This window comes from Aquila chrysaetos, chromosome 1 (assembly GCF_900496995.4).
Source record: "Aquila chrysaetos chrysaetos chromosome 1, bAquChr1.4, whole genome shotgun sequence".
In the NCBI taxonomy this organism is placed as follows: Eukaryota; Metazoa; Chordata; class Aves; order Accipitriformes; family Accipitridae; genus Aquila; species Aquila chrysaetos.
Window position 1 is genome coordinate 79,855,956 of NC_044004.1, and position 21,745 is coordinate 79,877,700.

A 21,745-nucleotide genomic window follows, 5' to 3' on the forward strand; every position below is an offset into this window, starting at 1 on the left:
CAAAAATCTCTCCTCACCCCGACTGCTGGTAATTTTTAGGAGTTCATAAACCCCCAGCCTTTTCACCCTTAACTTCCAGTAATCAGTCAACAGGTCAGTAACTTCAAAAGGCAAAGTGCTCAAGAAAGATTAGTAACAATGATACGGTGTTAATTATATAATTAGTAGCATTATCTTTTTAGTAAATAATTCATCTGTTTATCTGCATTTGGGCAATTCATATGGTCGCAGCTGCAAGGTGGGAAACTTTTTTTTTTTTTTTTAAAGAAATAAATGGAGGGGTTCATCCATCAAACTCCTAATCACTTCTTCTAAGTGCTTGGTGTGACGTGTGAGCACCAAAGCTCTGAAGTAACCAGCCAAGGTTTCTTTTCACTTGATTATTTCCAGTGGGTTCACAGAAAATCACCAGCCCTGAAAAACAAAAACAAAACACCCCCACACACACCAAACAAACAAACCCCCACAAAACAACCCCAAACCACCTCCCCCCACAAAAAACCCCAACCCCCCAAACTAACAAAACCCCAAACCAACCAACCAACCAAAAAAAACTACAAAGAAAAGAAAAAAGTATCTTCACTTCTTTGAACTGTTAATGCTGTGTTACTTCTGTGCCCAAAGCGAGAAGGCAACTACTGCTAACAAAGTGATTTCAGAACTGGATATATCTACCTGCTACCCGCTACCCCCCCCCCCCCCCCCCCCAAAAAAAAAAAACCAAACCCAACCCACACACTCTTGCCAGGAAACGTAAGTGAATGAGTGAGAAACCAAGGATGCAGACATTAGTTGGCGTTCTTCCCCTTCTATGTTATGCAATCAAGCTTGAAAAAAATCCAAGGACCTCTACTACCAGAGGGCTGTGCCAGATCCTACTTCCCTACTCTCTGAGAAAAACAACAAAGCCTCAGCTATTGGCCTCAGACATGCCAATACCTCCCTCTATGATGTTACAGACATGAGGACAGATGGCCAACTCAAATGTGTATTTCTCTGCTTCCTTTCAAATGGCTTTGGCACGACCAGATGGCATTCAATGTCTGCCTGGTATAAATTAGAACTTAGAAGTGGCTACAGCACTGCCAAAAGCAATCAATTCCACATCCTTTCAGCACTCTCTTTCCCAAAGCTGGGACGTCCCTTTCCATGATGACGGATATCTGACTGAACATCTACCAGAGAGGAAAAAATCCCGTGTAAAACATCACTATGGAAATAGCTAAGTGCGGGAATGAGAATAGTTACGTAGTAACGTAGGGTGCAGATAAGGCATTGGCAATGACAGAACACGAAGGACAGGTCTAAGTGTTTGTCACTGTGAATGTAAGATCTGTGACCAAGGAGTCTGGATCCTACTCTTTCAGGGGTGTCTTCATATCACGCAACTTGCCAACGATTTCACCAATTGTTACTAAAAATTCAGAACCATTAAGAGACTCTGACAGAAAGCCCTAAATCTAAACCTTGTATTGAGATAAGGGAGTTGTTCCTCACTGGATTTTCCTTCTGCCTCTTACCCCAAGATATGTTTCTATTTTCTTCCCCTTCACTGATGTGCATTTTCCTTAATTACTTGTGATTCTGTATCACATGGCTTTATTCACAGAGAAAACATAGTGATAATGTATTGAGGTTTTATTTGCTTGTGTCTTGGTCGAGGGATTTAGCATCTGTGAAAGTAAAACCAATAATTCTTATTAATTTTTCCCATGTAATTCTATAATTTTGACAGCTAACTCTGAACAACAGCAATCTTATCCTAATCACCAGCCTCTCTGGAAGATCTCATCACTGCTGACAAAAGCCTACCGTGTCTTATAAACTCATCCAAATCTGAATCTGCCAGGGAGTGTTTCTGGGAAGATCAATGTGTTTCCTTCTTCTAAGCAACAGAACCAAATCCAGCGACAGAACAGCTACTCTCAAGCTACATTCTCTCCCTCTCCCCCTGTTTTCTCTGCTGTCCTTCCCATTTCTGACATCCTCCTGAGCCTACAGACTTTCAGAAGACACACACGTGTATGAGTGTGTGCGTGTGCACTGAGAATAGCAATACAGGCCTCATGGTGCTCCAGTGCCGCATGCATGCGTAGTAGATTTGACAAGCGGAGACAGTGCAGCAACAGCAACTGTAATGAGCTGGTAGCCTTCATGATCTTTTTCTCTGCTTCTTTTTATTATCTCACCTCTCCTTTTGTTGCTGACTTTTCTGTGTTACGGACATCATGGATGGTCATTGTTTCTATTCTACTCTGGTCCCAGTTTATTTGATTTCGCTTGTTTTCTTCACTTAGAAATTACTGCCTTAGGGGAAAGAAATGTCTTGAACCTTTGAGCCAGTCTGATCTATTTAGGTACTGTGGTTGTTCATTTATTAAATTAAGTTCTCTCCTTGCTGTGGCTGCTTCTACCAACTTCTTAATTTCCACAAATCCATTGTTTACTATTATGAGTAATAAAGAAAGTTATCACAGTTGTTTGTAGCAGGAAGACTGGATCAAACAGCTGACAAGCCTCTACTTCAAAGTACTGATAAATTAGAGGCACAATTTGGTAAACACGATGGAAGGCACACAGTAGGATACAGTCTAGAGAATGTAAGCACTTGACAGTAAAAGTCACTACAGGTTATTTTTCACATGCAGAGGTAGGAAAAATCCCAAACCTGACTGCTTCTTTAGATCAGTAAATCTCAAACATTTTTTCACATCAGAGCTCTCTAACCCACCTCCAAGGTAGCCTAACTCTGATCTCACTTCCTACACTTGGAAAAGAGAGATGTACGTTCTCTGCCTCTCCAGAAGCCACAGCACTGATGGCCTAGAGCCCACAATTTTCACCTCTGATAGCTTCTTGGTTAACATTTTGTTTGTTCAGGTTCTAACTTTTCCACTGATTTAATTTCTTGTCAATTTATTTCTGCTTTAATCAATGAATTAAAAAAACCCCAGACTTACGTGAGTCAAAGTGATATAAAAAGTATTAATGCAGTGGATTTGAACCAGTTTATCTACATTGCTAAAAAAATTGATTACATTAGCTTAGGTAAACACTCATATAAGAGGAATCTTCTGAAAATCCATTTGCGCCCTTTAAGCTGAACAATTTATTCTCTCACAAGCCATCCTACTTTCTAGCAAAGTTAACATAACAGAATGAAGTTTTCTCTGTACAATGAAAAATCTGTTGATCAACAGTTCAAAGATTTTCTAAGGAACAAGAAGGTGCAGGATATTGCATATACCCGTTATCATCTGAAATTAAGAAAACACGAGCCAAAAGACAAGTGAAAATGAAGAGTTATAAATTAATCTGATTCTGTCCAAGTTCTGTAAAGTAAGTGTAGCAAACCTCCACAGAAACGCATTGAAAGACTGCTAATTTTGCTGACCTTCAGAGAAATACTAAGGAACAGAAGTTTAATTATAAATGCAAATAAATGAAAACACTGTCATCTAACAAACACAGAGGCATCTGCATTCCCTAATGCATGCCAGGGAAGAGATGAAGACAACCCTCAAGAAGTTAGCCTTAGAGTAGCAGCATGAATTTTGCTATTGATGCTGCTAACCCTGCAGCCCCGAGATCCATATTTATCCCTGCTAGAGTTCGCAGAACACGGTCCGGTTTATTTACTTATTTATTTAGCTTTTTAAGACACTGAATATACTTGTTAGCCTCTACAGGAATACGGCACATCACATTTAATTTTAGTGCCTTCCTTTTTTTATAAATATATAGCCACACATTTTAATTTTCCCGCTCTTCTCCTCCCTGCTAATATCTGTCCGTAAACTCGCGATTCAACAGCGACTGAGACCCTTAGGAACCGAAGGTTCATGGCAAGTCAATGTAGATGATGCTTTCAAGTGCTTCAGTGACTTCTGAAAAAAAATCAGTCTATGGACATGCCCAAGGGTAAAACTGTAACAAGCATAGGTGTAATTGTGCTACCTGTAATTTAATTAGCTTAGCTAACGAGATCAGCAAACAGCAGCAGTAAACATGACAACATGGACTGGATGCTCTGCCTCCCAAGTAAGTACACAGTCTGGGAGGGATGTGGCACAGCTTGTGCCGACTCCTCCACCATGTGCCTTCATTCCAACTGCTTATCTACACTAGGTAAAGCTGGGGAGGTATATATCTGTCCACGTTACTTTTGCTATAACTTGTAGGTGGCTAACTCTGTACATCGGAGGGGAGGGAAAAAAGCAGCGTGATGCAGATTACTGGCTCTAGAGATACATGGTAGAAATGGCATTTAATTTTGCCTCACTTCTTAAAATGGAAAAAGCAAGAGAAAGGACATCTCTCTTTCCCATCTGCAGTATGCCACAGTACACTTAAGGAAAAGGTTAGCATGCTATTCTAGATAGACAGAAATAACAAAATTCTATCTAATCTTACCAATATTTTGTAGGTACTCTATATAGTAAAGGGACGAGAACTATACAGGCTGTTGTTTCCCCCAGAAACTGAAAACACTGCTTTTTGCACTGGATGGTATTTGAGCTGCCAGAAGTTCTCATAGTCCCTAGTCTTGATTTAGGTAAAACAGACCATGTTTTAAATAAACCGTATCTCAGGTGGGAGTTTTTTGTTGTTTCTTAGTTAATTTTAGCACAATAACAACCTCAGCTTGAGCAGTACAGGTGTTCTGCCTGAAACTCTGCTTGACAATAGCACCACAGAATCAGACTGTTTAAGGTTGGAAGGCACCTCTGGAGGTTACGGAGAGAGGCCTCGCAATGACATCAGCCAGCTCCTCCAGCAGTCATGGGTGCATCCTATCAGGGCCCATGGACTTATGTACATCCAGTTTGCTCAAATATTCTCTAACCTGATTGTCTTCCACCACAGGTAAGTCTTCCTTACTTCAGACTTCCCCCGGTCTCCAGCACTTGGGATTTCTGAAGGCACCAAATTTCAGCAAAACAGTACAAGTGCACTGTCAGCTTCTGGACAAATCTGTTCTTGTCTAAATCCCCTCAAGGAAGCACAAACCACTTGTAACTACACAACCCACATATGCATCCAAACAGCTCCAGAAAGTCTTGATGAATGTGAAACGTATGGTCACAGATGTTATTCCTTCAAATCTTAATAAAACGGATGATGAAATAAAGAAACATTTTAAATTGTTTATTTTTAAACCGACTCTCCATCTTTTTACCACACATGGATTATTTTTCATTCAAGAGGTTGCAGCCATTTGTTTCCTTTAAGAAATATAAGTGTAAAAATCTAAAATACTCTTGAAAGAGCATACCCTTAAAGGCAAAATGAAGGAATTCGGAGAAATTTGTAGGTATGATGTCCAGAAGATACAGACTTTTCTGGAATCCAAAATACTGTAATTCTCTACTAGCTGATCTACAGTTAGGAGAAAACTGAACATTGTTTGGGTGTTTCAAACTTTATCTCCATTTCAAGTGGCACTTGACATTTTCTACATGAAGAACAGAATAAAGCAAATGCTGAAGGACTTGCATGCTTTCTTACACTTGTTAAATGCTACTTGAGTTTTGACTACTATACTATACTTCATCTCTGATTAGCCAAACTCCACATGATGTATATCAACGTTGTTTGCCTTTTCTATGCAAAAAAACCCCTAGAACTCTCACTTCTTTGGGTTAGCCTACTGGTTTCTCAGTTCACTGTACTAGTCTTAATTTAGAGTAGCTCTACTAAATTTTCCAAATACTCCAACTGCCCACTATGGTGTACTTAACTATTTAGACACTACAAATTGTACATAAGTTTATTTTCATTAAGTACTCAATTGCATTTTGTTTTAAACACTTAATTCTAATAACTGATAAAAGTTCTGCGATAAGTTCTTTCCATATATCCAATCTAGATGGATAATAGTGTTGCTGTAACCAAAATTGCTTAAAAGTATAAGCAAAGTAAAGCTTGCTGAGCTAAAAACAACCACAAAAAACCCACCCCAAATCCCAACCTTTTTTTTTTTTTATTTTTTGTAAGACTAAGTGGAAAAAAATCAGATACACTTGATTTACATGGGATTCTTCAAATAAAAAAAACCAAACAAAAACAGCTTGCAGATTTTTAAATCAACAACAAAGCTGCTAAGAAATATTTGCATATCACAATTTATATCTTATTAACTGTATCATCATGGCACAATTGCAGATATAGGACTCAATTCCTTACCTCTAGAGCAAGAAGGCATAAAACAGCATTCTTTTGAGCCAATAAGACCTTGGAAAACCGGTGCCCTCTCTTGTGATCCGATACACAAAAATAACAGTTAATTTCCAGAAAATCCTGTGAGAAACTACTGAAGGACTGCTCTGGGTTATCACATTTACTGCCTCTTCTGGGCATTTGGCTCCTCTAGCCAGTCACCTTAGGTGTGATGGAGGAGAGAAGCCAGTCTTTTTGGTCTCTTGCAGATTTCACAGCACTAATTCAGCAGGTCACCATCTTTAACTGCCAGATTCTTGCCACTTGAGACAAAGACTCTTCACCTGACAAACATTTTTCCAGGATTTACTCAATTATAAATCTCCATAAATTGTGGAGGAGTCTGGCTCTAAGTTCCAACTTCAAATTGTTAGTGTTGAACTCAATTATCCTGAATACCAGAACACGTGAACCTCTTCTTCCAATGGCAATATTAATGTCTAAAGGGAATGAGAGTGCCATTTGCCTACCATGAGTTATTTAACACGAAAATGTTTCTTAAAGCTGCAGGAACTGTAGGATCAGAACAGCAGCTGTCACAATTCTAAGAGAACACAGGAGAAACTTGTCCATAAACTTGTGTTATTCTAAAAGCAAACCACTGTGATAATGAATTTTAAGGAGAAACATTACATAACTGAAGTATGAACTTCTGTTTCTACTCAAATGTTTGTCAATAATAAAACCAGAGGAAAAATACCATAAACACCAAGTGACCACTGATGTAAAAGAGTATCTGGCTTCTTTAGCACATGGGAACTTGTGTACATTCTAGTGAGCAGGTCATTCTGGACACTCACTCTCAAACAAACAGGAATAGCGGAACACCATGAGTATCCTTTGGCTTCACTTAACTCATTTCTGAATGGCTTCAAGCTTAAAAAAGGCTTTATGCTGGCATTCTAGCTAGGAGACGAATTTCACTTCCATGTGAAGAAGGACTTTATAGGAAATTGTTATTCTGTTTTAGAAGTTCATCTTGTTTTGTGCTTTGCTGGGAGACTGAAATGCTTTGCAAAGACTATTTTATGGCTATTGTCTGGTTTCAGCACATTTAAGACAAACACTAAGGAAAAAAAAAATCAGCAATAAACCCATTTCTTTTCCACACAGAGTTCATGCCTGTATAAGGTGCTCCCCATGAACTGATTTTGTCTCTGCTACAATATGGGGGTTCTCTCCTTACTAAGCTATATTATTAAATTCATACATTGATCTGTCTCAGGCTGTAACCCAATGGACCATTCAGATCATATTTTGAAATGTTACAAGCATTACAATCACGTATTAGAGTTGAGGCTCGTGAAAAGGGAGCCTGGTACAGAAATACCTCCTCCTGCCTCTTTACACCAAAAAGAGGTCACGAATTTTAAGACCCCAAGATGTAAGGGCCTAAACTCAGGTTCAGGGACTTTTAAAATTTCTCTAATATGCTGTGACTTTCAGGAGATTGCTCTTGGAAAAGCCTTTTTACGGCTCTGCTTTCATTTCAGGTTTCTGCATAGAGATTCCATTTAGAAAAGTTTCAAATGTATTTGTGTGCAAGAGGCAGTTTCTCCTCTTTGGTCTTTTTTGGACTGAGTGGGATTGAAGAAGGGCTATCTTGCCTAGGGCGCTCCCTTTTTCTTCAATGCCTGGTCCAGACAGACAATGATACACTGTATTTGTTTTAATACATCTTTGTGTGCTATACAGAGCAGTTTAATATTGCTGCTTGTGAAGAATGCTTTGGTCTACATTGCTGCAGGCTAGGAAAACTGTGCTTACAAATTCTAATGCAGAAGGATATATAGCTATTTTTAGTCAACATATTGCAAGGTTTCAGATATGCAGTAATATGGTCATGTTAGATCTTCAAATACTTGTGATAGAATCACAGAAATGTAGGGCTGGAAGGGCTGTCAGGAAGCCTTGCCCACACCCTGAGACAAGATTAATTATGTTTTGACCACCCCAGAGATGTTTGTCTAATATAGTTCCAAATGAAGGACATTGCAGCCTTTTGCAATGCTTAACTACAGTTACAATCAGACATTTTCCCTATTTTTCTCCATTACTCCTTGTCATAGTTCCAAGGGGCACCAAAAAATGTTACTGTCTTCCTTGAAGGACACCCCCCACCCCCCTCCTTTTTTTTTCTTAAACACACTGTGAGACTACTATTACATCCACATTTCCCTACTATTTTCCAGACCAAGCAAACATGGTTCCTATAATTTTCCCCCTCAAGAGCAGTGTCCAGACCTGGGCATAGCACTCCATCCAAGGCCTCTAGTTCTGGGCTTTACTGCATTCATATAGTTGCATATTGCATTTTCTTTTTAAATCTACAGAAATACTTAATATAAATACCTCCATTAACTTACATAGAACAATCCTACTAACACATACTGGCACCTCTACAGCACCATATTTTTAACCATTCAATCAAATCCTGATTTCTGTTTATCTTATGATTCTTTATTTTGCATGCAGCTACTCAATTCTCCCTCCTAACAGTAGTACCGTACTTAATTTAATTTTGTTGACTTCATGCAATTTCTCCACCCTTTCTAAGAACACCTTGTATTCTGTTCCTGTTCTGTCCTCCAAGAGGCCTCTCAGCTTGTCAGTACAGGATTGAACACGTGCCCCTCATCATGCCATCTGACTTGCAAGGAAGCTGCTGAACAGAACTGGACTGAGGACAACATGAAAGGTTTATTCAGTCTACGGACTAGAAAATTCAACTCTCTGTCTATGAAATTTCAGTAAGTTTCCTAACTCAAAACACACCTCCTTCTTCCTGTTTATCTGTTATGCTAGTCTTTTGATCAGAAGAAGAAACTAGATTTGTTTGATGAGATTTGTGCTCAACAAATCTGTGCTGATTATTCTTCACAACTTACTCTGCTGTTGTGGCACAGAAACCAAGTGTTCCCAAATTTACCCTGGTACCTGCTGAATAGTCTAGTTACTCACACTAGACTTTACTTCCTTAGGTCCTCCTCCAGTCTGGTAGGATCTAAACTGTTCCCTCCAAGTTCTTAACGTTAACTGCTCTGGTTCAGAGGCAGCTTGGACACACTCTTTAATAATATAAACAAATTAATTAACTCCTGCTGACTTCATCTATCTAAATATACCCTGAAATACTTTAAAAGTATTTTAAATTCACCATTTTCTTCCTCTATTACTCTTGTTAAAATTGTGTTAACTAAGTGATAAAATTCATGACAACAAACAGAAGATTAGGCAAACTAGAAATGCCCGTGGGGGAAAAACAAAAACAACCCACCACAGAAGACAAAATAACACCCAATCAGCTATTAACACTCATAAATGTTAAGGGGATTTTAATAGTCATATAGTCTGACTCCATGTAATAATAATTTTCAGCAGCAAAATCGCGTAGTACTTAGTCACAGTCTTTTAAATAAAATGGCTTTTTGAAATCAGTGAGGTATTTGCTTCTTGACCAGCTAACTCAGTAATTATTTACACAGCAAACCCACAAAGTTCATGTTTAGCTCTTTGCACTGTGAAATAAATAGGCTTTTAAGCATACTTAAGGCTAATCTGATTCAAGACTTCATTCAAATCCATTATTTTGCACATGTAATACAGAAAAAATTTCACTGTTACAGATTCTACTCGTAAGAGTCAAGTCACACATACAGAGGTTTGCGGGATGTGGTAATTACAGCAGCATCAACATGCTCTATGTGAAAAAAACCTCATAGACATACTACAGAAGGAGAAAACTAAATCATGAGTTAAACAAAATGATGGCAGAAATGGTAAAAGATAGAATTCCAGATTAGTTCTAAATATTTAAAATCCACATACCTTTCCATATAAGCATGCATGCACAAACTTTAATTATTATACACACTCTATGACAATATATTGTTCATACCTTATACATTTTCACTTGGTATTTTATTCAGTTTATAAAATGTTTTCATATATATTAAATTAATCAGCACTTAATATAGGCCATGCTGCACAGATTACTAAATAGTTTCTCAGTCTTCAGGGCTAATTTGATACAATCACAAATTTTAGATTTTCATTAGCCTGAAGTTTAAGAGTATAATTGAATATAGCATAATTTTAGATATCATTTATTAAAAATGAAATGGAGGGGTTAGGTTTAATGAAAAACGAAAATGGTAACACTCCAATGCCTCTTTGAGCTATTGTTCCCTATCTATTTTGAATTTAGCACAATAAGTTTACAATCTGAGCAGAGATTTTACAGTATTAGTTAGCTCTTCAAAACAGTTTCACTTTCCTCCATGTTTGAAAGGCTTATTTTTCTTTTAAGAAAACAAAACAAACAAGCAAACCCTTCATATGGCCTTTCACTGAAAGAAAGGTTGAGAGATGGGGCATCTCCTAAAATTTAATGAGAAACAGGGCAAACTTGCATTTGGTTACAAAAGGGCTATATTGATTTCAACGTGGAAGGTACATTACATGAAACACTATATAATGAAATAGATGGGAACCTAATATTCATCCCAAATTATAGTCTGACTCATGCAGTGATGCAGCCATTTAACATCTGTGAATTGGAGCCTAACTGTGTTACGTGCTGCTGTAAACTGGCCTTAGACGGGACTGGTCAAGAGCTGTATAGACCCTGACAAAGAACACCAATTTCATCCCATGGGAATGTCCTAGCCTGCACGCCCCTTTACCATTCTCAGAGCAACCAGGATGGAAAATGGGATCCTGAAATACCAGATAATACCAAAGCTGGAAGTAAATCTTGACCTACTTCACATAGGAAGTTCAAAGTGCTCAGGTCACTACTGGCAAAGCAGAGCTTGTTTATCACATCACAGAACTGCATCCTACAGAGAAAGTTTGTGTTACCTGACTGTAAGTGTTGGTCTTGATCTTGGAAAATGATCCATAGGAACACTAGGATCCCTTACCATAGGCTCACTTGTTAGTCTTACTTTCAATTATGTTGAGAAACACTGGAAGTGTAACCGAGGCTTAGTGGTTCAGAAATAAAAATACATCATGTGACTTAAAGACATAGGATGATGACAAGTAATAAGATACCAAGCAATTACAAAGGTGCATTACAACATTTCTTTACCTTTAACTTTCATCTCAAAAAACCTGTCCTTGATTCTGGCAACACAGCATTGTGCACCACAAATCTGGAAAAACCTGAGTATGAATGACCAAAATAATGCCTAAAGTTTGTGATGCAGTTGCCCCTCTTTACCACTTGCTGGCCTCTCTAACGAAGCATCTACAAGACCAAGTGCTTTAGGTACCATTATTTCAGAAAACCAGGTATGTCCTGCCAATTGCTATCATAGCTGTCCGTCCTCTGGTCTTAATGCTTGATAGGAGGGAACAGATACAAACACTGGTCATGTTCCTAATCACACTTTGCATGAGAGTGGAAACCAGACTGTTCCTCAGCCTCAGGAACAAAAAACATGTGTTCTCCTTATGCATCTTATAACAAGGGGGAAAGTCAGAAAAGACAGCCATTCTCACAAGATAACTACCTACTTAGGTAATTAGACTAAATATTACCACACTAAAGGTGGTACAACAGCAAACTAAATATGGGCTACAAAACCACTCAGAAAAGATATGTGAATGTTCGGGCAGTTAGGGACATTGAGCCCCCTGCTCTCTTTACTTCTCCAAGATGTACAGACTGCCTACCATCCTGTGCAGACATTAAAACATATGTCTAACTTTACAACTGTATTTTCAAAATCTGCTGACGGTGTTTAAAGAAATCACTGCTCTTGATTTAAATGCAGTTAGGTGTCTATCTGCATTCAGCACTTTGGGAACTTCTACTCTGAGGTTCAGTGATAACCATGGGATTGATGATGCTAAGGCCTTCTGATTTCTAGAAAAACTGAGTAAGTGTATGGGGTTTGTGTGGCAAGGTTTTGGTAGCAGGGGGTTTTACAGGGGTGGCTTCTGTCAGAAGCTGCTAGAAGGTTCCCTGATGTCTGACAGAGCCAATGATAGCCAGCTCCAAGACAGACCCGCCACTGGCCAAGGCCGAGCCAATCAGCGATAGTGGTAGTGCCTCTGTGATAACATATTTAAGAAGGGAAAAAAAAAATTGCTGTGGCAGAGAAACTGCAGCTGGAGAGAGGAGTGAAAACATGTAAGAGAAACAACCCTGCAGACACCAAGGTTGGTGAGAAAGGAGGAGGAGGTGCTCCAGGTGCCAGAGCAGAGATTCCCCTGCAGCCTGGGGGGAAGACCACGGTGAGGCAGGCTGTCCCCCTGCAGCCCAGGGAGGTCCATGGTGGAGCAGATCTCCACCAGCAGCCCAGGGAGGACCCCACAACAGAGCAGGGGGATGCCCGAAGGAGGCTGTGACCCCGTGGGAAGCCCACGCTGGAGCAGGCTCCTGGCAGGACCTGCACACCCGTGGAGAGAGGAGCCCATGCTGGAGCAGGTTTCCTAGCAGGACTTGTGACCCCGAGGGGGACCCACCCTGGAGCAGTCTGTTCCTGAAGGACTGCACCCCGTGGAAGGGACCCACGCTGGAGCAGTTTGTGAAGAACTGCAGCCCCTGGGAAGGATTCGTGTTGGAGAAGTTTGTGGAGGACTGTCTCCCGTGGGAGGGACCCCACGCTGGACCAGGGGAAGAGTGTGAGGACTCTTGCTCCTGAGGAGGAAGGAGCGGCAGAGACAACGTGGGGTGAACTGACTGCAACCCCCATTTCCCATCCCCCCTGCGCTGCTGGGGGGGATAAGTAGAGAATTCGTGAGTGAAGCTGTGCCTGGGTAGAAGGGAGAGGTGGGGGAAAGGTGTTTTAAGGTTTGGTTTGATTTCTCATTATCCTACTCTGATTTGATTGGTAACAAATTAAACTAATTTCCCCAAGTTGAGTCTGTTTTGCCCTTGACAGTAATTGGTGAGTGATCTCTCCCTGTCCTTATCTCAACCCACAAGCCTTTCATTATATTTTCTCTCCCCTGTCCAGGTGAGGAAGGGGAGTGATAGAGCCGCTGCATGGTGCTTAGTCGCTAGCTGGGGTTAAACCACAACAGTAAGTATTATTAGGAATTCCATATACGTGACAATAATACATCATTCACTAACCGACAACAGAAAATGTGTGCCATTGTTTCTTGAAGATTAGGTATGCAGTTTTTTCAGGTGAAGTTCCAGTTTGGGGCCCAATCTCAGCAATCAGACTTACAGGAGCTTACAACAGAAACACTGCTAGCATTCTATCTGCAAATACTTGAAATTCAAACCTTATGCATAATTGAGAGAAGGTAGGTGAAGACTACAAAAACTGCACCTGCTACATGTTAGACAAGTGACCTATCTACTTTGTCAACCTGCAGCTAAGGGCAACAGTTAGAAACAGAAGTAGGTAGCTCTGTGTTATGCAGCTATGACGTTATTTACTTTCAAGGGAAGTCTCTTGTAGTTTAAGCCCTTAAGCATGACGATTCATATCCTTCTCAAAGCTCTTCAATGTTCACTGCTGTAATTCTGGATATTCTTATGGCAACAGTTCTGTGAGCTGAGTTCTAGGTTGAGGGCTCAGTAACTGCAGAGGCAGGAAAATGAGAACGAGGAAACTTTCCTACTAGAAGTGGGAAAGCAAGAGAGCAGTTTAAATTAACTGCTGTATTAAATTTTGTACTTTTTAGAGACTTCTCCAGAAGAAAAGCCCAGTGAAGAGGCAGGGAAAAAAAATTATGTTTCTGAATCAAGCTGATATTCTGGAGCATTACTTTAAGCTAGGCTCTAGATTGTTACCTAAGTCCTAGATACTTCCCTTCACTTCCTCCATTCAGAATGAAGCTAGTTCATACCTATCTTTTCTCCAAGCTGAACAAATATAACAAAAGATAAGTCAGTAATAAAGGTTGGATTTGCAAAGAAGTCAAAAGAAGTAGTTATTCAACTGTTGTGGAAAACAGCTAGACAAACCACACAAAGCAGATTAAACATCATCGATCTTCATACCTTCAAGACCAATATTGCCTCCAATATAATTTTAGAAGTGTTACTTGGAGGGCTGAAGACATCAGGCAGCTTCTGTCTGTCCAGGTGTTGAAAAAAAAGCCCAAAACCAAACTACTAAGTCACAGATATACTTTGATCATCATATTTTTAAAATGTCTTAAGAAAAGGATTTATTTGGGAAATCTTACGTTTGTCCTTCTCAACTGTTATGCTTATGAAAGGAGGAAATGAAAGAGGAAAAAAACCCACACCTATACTAAAATTTTCCTTCAAAGAAAATTTTCATTGACATTTATTTTGGCATGCTGTTCTTATCAAATTGTATCAAAAATGATGTTTCATAAAAAGAATATTCTACTCCGAGGCGTGTATCTAGAAGAGTTGGGTTTGCATTTGTTTCTGGCTTTAGAAAACTAATCAGATGACAGGAGAGAACAGGCCTTTGTAAATTAAGAGATATGTTAGTGTCACAGTCGATTTTTATTATCTAAATTTGTGGTAAAAGAGTATCTCCAGATATTTCATATAATTTTAAACTTTTTCATATTGTTCTTCAGAATACGTTCTGTGAAACCTGAAACTAAGTTTAAGCATCATTCTGTAAAGTCAGAAGTTTAAGTTCTTTACAAGTGAAATACCCCAACATACATACTACTACAAATACGAAACCATTCATTTTTCTGTAGGGGCTTGCAAGAAAAAGATAGCAGATTTCAGACCTCACCTTGAGACATATTCCCACAAGGATGAGAGGTCAAAAATGGATCAGAAGTACCCTTTTTCATGGGATGTGATTTTTGACAACAACACTAACTTCCAAGAATATATTTAGGGGAGCATGATCCTGGAATAATTATGAATTGCTATTACCCCTGGATATTGCAGCAACAAGAGAGAAAGGGTAGATAACTGTAAAAACACTGTAAGGTTGAAGGTGTTTGCAACCTGTAAATTCCCACCGTGTCTCCCAGCTGCAGGGTTGTACTGATAGCAGTTTATGTTCGCATCACCCATGTAAGCGCTCCAACAGGCACTCCTCCCTTTGGAGCTTCCTGCATAGGAGAACGGAGTAGCAGCATATTCTTTAAGTATTACTAAACCCTGACTTACTTCCTGTCTTATAGATGCAGTTCATGGCAATTTGTTCACAGGTTGCTCTATGTGGGTGTTCAAGATATGTGTGCACGTTGCTAATTTTACAGTATCGAATGTGATTGCTGTGCTTCATTAAGCTTTTGGCACACCTGAAACATGGGTAAATAGCTTGCTCTTAATATTTTAAGTATTCATTGCCTAGTAATTACAAAACTAATTATCAAGTTATTAAATATCTGCTTCATAAAAGCTTGTAATAATCCAGCATATTCTTATGAAGATTGTTAACAATGGTTCCTTTAAGATAAACATCTTAATAAATGAGAGTCAAAGGCATAATGATGTCTGAACATATCTTAGCCTACTACTTTGTTACAGGTGATTACATCAAGGACAGATTTTTCACTTCAAAAATATTTCTGAACATGTGCCAATGGAAAAAATTACTAACTTATACTTGGAAAATCCAACATTCAGACATTCAATTCAATTATTTTTATTTCTTAGACTCAGATTTACAAAAAGACTGAAATGCTGAAAGGAGAACTAAAGCAGAATATGACATCAATATCCCAGCAGGTAAATCTCCAACCATCATCAATCTTTTACATGTGAATGCATTTAGCAGTATCTAAGTTTTCTTCCCTGTGTGACTAAATTTATAATTTCTGTTCCATACCTAGAATTGAATCTATCTTCATGGAGTTGTCTGATGGCTACGCTTTCTTGGAGCATCGAAATAGATGCTCACCTGCCTATCTTCCTGTAGGTTCAATCGAACAGATGCCCTTCATACATGCAGAATACACACTTAAATACAAAACACAGCCCTTGAGTGCTCCCTTTGCACAGGGTAGCTCAGTGGATAAAACATCTATCGGGGATATAGAAAAGCCATATTCATTGTTCCCTTTAATCCAAAAGGATTCAAATTAAGATATCTTAACTGAGTGCTCTATACACCTGACTGTAAATTGTCTTGGCCTTGGGGAGACACTGCCCACACTTCTGCTGGAAGCAAGCTTTTTTTTTTTTTTTTTTTTTTTTTTTGAGTCATGTCTTTTTTAAAGAAATCATTAATTGAAACAATAGGTGAGAACACAGGTGAGCATGACTTTCCACCGCAGTGATTAAGGCAGGTAACCTAGTGGAGAGGAGATCTGAGCTAGAGCTCAGCTAGGCCCTCCTCCTAGAAACTTACAGTTCACATTATGTTCAACAGTTACTGTATGAAATGCAACCAGCTGTGAATTCTGATATGACACAGGCTCCTTTTGCCTTTTTGCCACCCTAAGTTTATAAGAGTTATAAACTTAACTTCCTGGGAAGGGAAGGATTAGTACCTGTCCTTCTTATCAATGTTTCCTTCAGGTTAAGTAAAGGCTCCATAGTCACTGAGCTGGCCTGCTGTGAGCCTCCCACTCCAGCACCCACTACAGGATTGCAGATGTAATGGCTCCCTTTCCCTAAGAGAGCCAAAACAACTAAAAGTTAAACAAAGATGTCCTTTGGGGCTTCCAGCCATTCCCTCCGTGGCTTGCCATGGCCTAGTCTTTTTATAACCTTCTGATGTTTTGTAAAGGCCTACATTTTCTACCCATGTTTTCAGAGGGGGGATAGGTAAAGTCAGATAGATTATATTCTTCAATGCACATTAAATTTCCTGGTGGCATGAACATGAAATATGATTATTTGAATGATTTTCTACTATCAGGAAAGTTCAGGTCTAAATACCGGCTAATCATAGAATCCTGTCAGGAAATCTGAACTATCTTATAAAGGCAATTGTTTATTATTCCCCTCCATCTTAGGAAAAAAAAAAAAAAAAAAAAATCAGAAGGAAAAAAAAAAAAGAAGAAAAAACATCCAGAGTGAATGGTCTCCTGTCCCCATTTGAAGTCAATGGCAAGATTTCAATTTACTTCAATAGGACCACAAATTTCTCCAAATAATCTATAAGGTACTGTGCTGAAGTATGCTGTTCCAAGTACACTTACAAGAAATCGTATATGAAAAATAGAATACAAAGGTATATTTTAAATACGGAGAAGATGAAAGTGGAAAGCCCTACAAAATCTACAGCAATATTTTCTCAAGACGCTATTTAAAATAATTCAAATAGACAACATTTATGCCATGTACAATATTACAGCCCTATTGACAGCAACAGCCCTTTCTGATGAGAAAAGTAAAACATAGTGTGTCAAAGTCTATACTTATGTATACACATATAAAAATATGAATTAGCTATAAAATCTTTTCTAGGAACAAAACAAAAGGAAACAAACTAAAAATCTTTTCTTGTAACTGACATTATGCTGAAAAAATGTTCTTTACAGTGAATCAGCAACATGCAGACATCCTAGATTGAACCCTTTCACAAAGTGCAATCACATTTGAAACACAAAGCATAAAAGATGCAAATCCTCAAACCTGTCCAAACACCTCCAGTGCGTGCCACCCTGTGTCGTAATTAGTCATGCCATTGTGCTTCACACAATACCATCCACTCCACATATTCTATACTTCATGGTATACAAAGTTAGTACATGAATTAAAATGAAGACACGAAGAGCAGAGACTCATGTTGCGAGACAAGTTGACTAAAACAACTATAAAAACTGAAAAATAAAGTAGCTATGTAAAACCCTTACGAATTAAAACAGGATCTGCTGAGACTCCTCCTCATTATTTATCACTGCTGTTAGAACATCTTAAAACAAGCCATTAAAACCAACCTGCCATTGGAATTGTAATGAATTGCACAGCCTAGACTCAAAACGCTCCTAAGCAATTGCTCATGCAGGAAACCCTTGTGACCAGTAAAATATTCTCAAGATCGAGGTGTTCTGTCTTGGAGTGAGGAACTAGTTTAAAAAGTAAAAAACATAAATTAGGTAGGTAGGAAGAAAGCAAACTGCTTTCCCAATTATCTCTGTCAAGGCTAGTTACTGCAGAAAAGGCTCTTTTTAAATATAGAAAGCATGTGGGAAGTAGAAAACTGTAAGGTTTTAGTAAGTCTGAAGGTTGCATAATTGAATTTGATAAACTGACATTTTCCTAGGAAGTTTTAAAATTTCAGAAGATAAATACATGAGAAAAATAAACCTAGTTCAGCAGTTTTTGCTCTACAAAATGGTATACCTTCATTTCATGAAGAAAAAACCAAATCCATTTCTCTTCCCTTTCAGACTACAATCAATACTCCCTTTCCCCTTTATACTCTCTTCCTCCATACTTAAAAAAAAAAAAAAAAAAAAATCTGAGAAATAGATTTAATCCAAAGGAATATTAGATTATGGAATATACTTATATAATTTATGAATCAGCCAACGGTAATTAAATCACACCAGAAACATGTTTTTCTACAAAATTCAGCTCTACCACCATCAAGAAGGTATAGTATAGACAAATGCACATCAACAAGAAATCAAAGGACACATTTTCCAGTAGCTGGATAGTTGTGCAATAACCTCCCCTTTCTGGCTCTTTTGAGCAGGACAATATCACAATTCCACAGCAAAAGTGCAGAGAACTTCCAGTTCATTCAGCTCAACAGTTTCTATCACTTTAAACTGATTTTTTTTTTTAAATCTTAAATAATAAAATGATAGATTAGTAATATTGTCTATTAAAACAGATTACTACTAGTAAAACTGCAACGGACTTAAGTCTCAAGTTCTAAATTTGTCTATTCTTTGTTTCCATTGCTGCCACTTTGAATCATACAGTGTAACAGGATGTCATCTTTTGAGAAAGTTCCTGGATCACAGCCTGGAGTATGCATAGACACTTCTGTTGTCAACGTTTTGCTCCTGATGTGGCAAAGAAGAAAGCCTCAATCCTATAATGTGGGTACATCTAAACTGCAGACCATCTCTCTCATCTGAGCTGGCTTTGAGGTAGCTCAATTGCATACTATCTTGACTGAATTTACTAGCCCAGAGCTCAGAGTAAACCATCAGATTCAGTTTTTACTTTCCAGGAAGCGGTCTGGATACAAACATGAAGCTTCTGTCAAATACCAGTTTTCCAATGAAAGCACAAGCCTGTATAGAGAAAATTATGATGAGTGGCCAGAAACTGAAAAGTATTAATTTGAAAGTAAAAAAAACCTCATATTTTTCTGTTTTGCAAATGCAGATGAGCTTTTAAAATCAGCACAGAAGCTTTAAATTCCAAAGCTGAAATTTCAAAAGGAGTTTGTTAGGAAGTGAGCACTAAACCTCAGAACCTCAATTAGTGTTTAGTCACACAACTCCGTATGAAACCAACAGAAATCCTACCCTGAAAGCTGTTTTTCTTTCTCACCTCAACAGAAATAGTCTATTCACAATGACACAGATTGAATAATTAGGCAAAGCTACAGAATTTAGAGCTGTTGGCTCTCACGGATGGGTTATATCACGCACCCGGTCTGTAGGCTGCCTTAGGCAACGTGCAAAACTTCCTCTTCTACAGTCTGAATAACCAAGTAGTGCAATGTCTGGAAAAAATCTGGACTTGCCAGTGCTGTACCTCATAATTATTTTGCTTATCAATACAGATTCAAGGCTGCCCCTCTCTATAATTTTATTTTACAAAATGAGATGTGAAATCAGGAATGAGTATCCCAGCACTAAATCTCACAGGCAAAACAAAATAATTTCTATCAAAGAATGACAGACACCAAGGGAAAAAAAAAATGGAACAGTGGTACCAACTTGGTGGTTGATAAGTTACAAAGACAGTGAAGTTCAGTATTTAGCCATTTAAGCGCTGGGATCCTGAAGACACAGACCAGGACTTTGAAGTTGCGGTTGCCCAACCCATCACTCAGCAGAACTCTGAACAAGAAGTAGCACCTGCTGAACAAGTTACAGCAGCGAAAGGAGAACCATGTCGGCTTATACGAGAATGCCAAAGGGTGCCATATTATGATAGTGCATAAAGCACGTTTCAGATTAACAGCCACATCAGAAACTACACCAATGACAGTTCCTGACCAAAAGATCTTACAATCTGGTCTATTCACCACTGGATGCTTTACACAGTCACTGGCGATAAATCAATGCAATGGTGGTATTTAATTTCTTGCTTTTTGTTAAGAGTAATGATTTTGAGAATGATGGGGGCTTGATTAATTACTTTCAAGGCATTGTCTAGTCTGATTTATTATTTTTATTTTGGAAGCGACTAAGAATTGCAGTCATATGTAGCTCTCTCCCCCATCTGAAAGCAAGCCTCACAAGATCTCTGTCCTAGTTTCAGCTGGAATAGAGTTAACTGTCTTCCTAGTAGCTGGTACAGTGCTGTGTTTTGAGTTCAGTATGGGAAGAATGTTGATAACACCGATGTTTTCAGTTGCTGCTAGTAGTGTTTAGACTAATGTCAAGGATTTTTCAGCTTCTCATGCCCAGCCAGCGAGAAAGCTGGAGGGGCACAAGAAGTTGGCACAGGACACAGCCAGGGCACCTGACCCAAACTGGCCAACAGGGTATTCCATACCATGTGACGTCCCATCCAGTATAGGAACTGGGAAGTGGGGGCGGGGAATCGCCGCTCGGGGATTAGCTGGGTGCCGGTCGGCGGGTGGTGAGCAATTACACTGCGCATCATTTGTACATTCCAATCCTTTCATTATTGCTGTTGTCATTTTATTAGTGTTATCATTATCATTATTCGTTTCTTCTTTTCTGTTCTATTAAACTGTTCTTATCTCAACCCGTGGATTTGCTTCTTTTCCCAATTTTCTCCCCCATCCCACCGGGGGGGGGGGGGGGGGGGGGGGGAGTGAGTGAGCGAGCAGCTGCGTGGTGCTTAGTTGCTGGCTGGGGTTAAACCACGACAATCTCTTAGACACAAATATTTTTGTTCCTGTTTTATTCATCCCACCAGCACATCAAAGCATACAGGAGTCATCCCATCTGCCTTTTGCCACCGATGCCTACAGAAGCCACTTATTTTTGCCTCCTTAAGTGTTTAGTGACTAGAGATGGTCATGGGGCAATTCAAATCCTTACTGATCGCAAAAGGAACTAGAACAGAACAGCTTCTAATTCTAGTTAAGTGGTGAAGTTACCAGACACAAGTTCTTAAAGTTAAGCAAAAGTAGGCTGACAATTTAAGGGAATTTTCCAGCATCACAGAGCACCTGAGCTAGAGTGATATAAATGAAGTCCATTTGAATTTGATAGATCAAGTCCATAACTTTGCACTGGTAAAGCTAGGAACAGAGCTATTCTTTTTCACTTGCAAATGCCTCCAACTTCTGGAAGCCATTGCCCATTGTACAAAGAACAGTCATATGTGGGATCTCTCTCAGTGTTGTCAGTTTGATTTCTTGGAGAAGCGTATTTTCACTTAAGGAAAGAAATAAGAATTGAAGCAGTTTTGCAATCTCTGTAGCGGTCTAACTACTTAGCTGCCAGCATTCTCTGGTTATGTTTCCTGCTTTATCTCTGGGCAAAATCAAACGTA

General features: G+C 39.0%; 1 protein-coding gene across 1 annotated transcript in view; it reads right to left on the bottom strand.

Annotated features, from left to right (window-relative positions):
- Nucleotides 1-21,745, bottom strand: part of LOC115345977 (bifunctional heparan sulfate N-deacetylase/N-sulfotransferase 3) — a 336,206-nt gene that overhangs the window by 218,393 nt on the left and 96,068 nt on the right. The gene's annotated exons all lie outside the window — the stretch shown is intronic.